This window comes from Tachyglossus aculeatus, chromosome X1 (genome assembly GCF_015852505.1).
Source record: "Tachyglossus aculeatus isolate mTacAcu1 chromosome X1, mTacAcu1.pri, whole genome shotgun sequence".
NCBI lineage: Eukaryota > Metazoa > Chordata > Mammalia > Monotremata > Tachyglossidae > Tachyglossus > Tachyglossus aculeatus.
The window spans coordinates 29074566-29075923 of NC_052101.1; the positions used below are offsets into that span (position 1 = coordinate 29074566).

At 40.7% G+C, this 1358-nt stretch overlaps 1 non-coding gene across 1 annotated transcript; it reads right to left on the reverse strand.

Moving 5' to 3' along the window:
* Positions 1-734: 734 nt before the first annotated feature.
* Positions 735-872, reverse strand: LOC119920142. The gene has a single exon (XR_005447907.1). It is a non-coding gene; the product is annotated as a small nucleolar RNA SNORA7 (small nucleolar RNA).
* Positions 873-1358: the final 486 nt, after the last annotated feature.

Here is a 1358-nt window from a genome sequence, read left to right on the forward strand (position 1 = left end):
ATTGAACCTCACAAATTGCTGATACACCTAAAAGCAGGCTGGTCTGTATTGGTACTTTAAAACTATTTGGAGAGTGATTTTTCTCATCTGCTTTCCAGGTTATCTCCCTGCTCCTTGGGCTCTTTGATGGCTGACACTCTCCCCAACTTTAATGGAAGGAGATGAAAAGGACAGATTTGCCTAAAGCTTCTTCAGTCTCCTCTATTTTCATTTCTTCTCATGTTCACTCCCTTTAGTTTGTTTCCACTAACCTGCTGTTATTGAAGACGATCGTTGACTTGAGGAAAAATAAGTATACAGTCTAGCTTTTAAAACAAGTCTTTATTAATTACTTGTTTCCAGAGAGCTGAACCTGTGCTTTTTACTTAAAGTTTTATTCAGAGCAGCTCCTTTTCAATACCTGCTTCCTTTCTGTCTTGGACCGTGAGTCCCATTTGGGATTGGAACTGTGTCCGACCTGATTACTTTGTATTTATCCCAATGTTTGCAAATAGTAAGCACTTAACAAGTCCTGTATTACGCCATCGAGTTGTTTCCGACCTGAAGCGACACCATGGGCATGTCTGTCCCAGAATGCCCGGCTCTTCATCCACAATCGTTCTGGTAGTGGATCCACAGAGTTTTCTTGGTAAAAATATGAAAGTGGTTTACCATTTCCACCTTCCATGCAGTAAACGCGAGCTCTGCCTTTGACTCTCTCCCATACCACTGCTGCCCAGCATGAGTGGGTTTTGACTTGTAGCAGATTGTCATCCACTCTCTAGCCACTGCCCAATCTAGGAATGGAATGGGTAGATCCCTGCTTGACTCTCCCTCCTGTAGCCAAAACTGGTAGAGTACTGGAAGCTCTCCAGGTATGTCCCTAAAAGGGAACTTAACAATTACTATGATTATTACCATTTTCCATTACCATTGATCAGATAATCTCTATTTCCCAGACCCATCCTAATTCCAAAACTCTGCTCTTTATTCATTAGGCAAATTTACTCAATATATCCTGTCCTTCAGTTTCTACACATCCGATACACTTTTGTCCCCCAGCTTGCCAAGACTTTTCCATCCCACCATTTAGATAATTTATGAAATCCCACTTCATCTGAAAAGCTTTCCCAACTTAATTGGAAGAGGTAGCAATTTTCCCTCCTTTCTACATCTGCTCCCAACTCATTTTATTCAAAATGATTTTATAGGTATAAATATTACATCTGTGACTTCAGTTTTAAAGCTAATGCTCCTGATGATAATTTTATTGATGTGTGCGGTTAATTATCTCTCTAAGCTACACCTTGGAGGTGGTTAGTATGGGTTAACTTGGCCAAAGGCATCATTGGACTGTGATTGGATTGGAACATGGACTG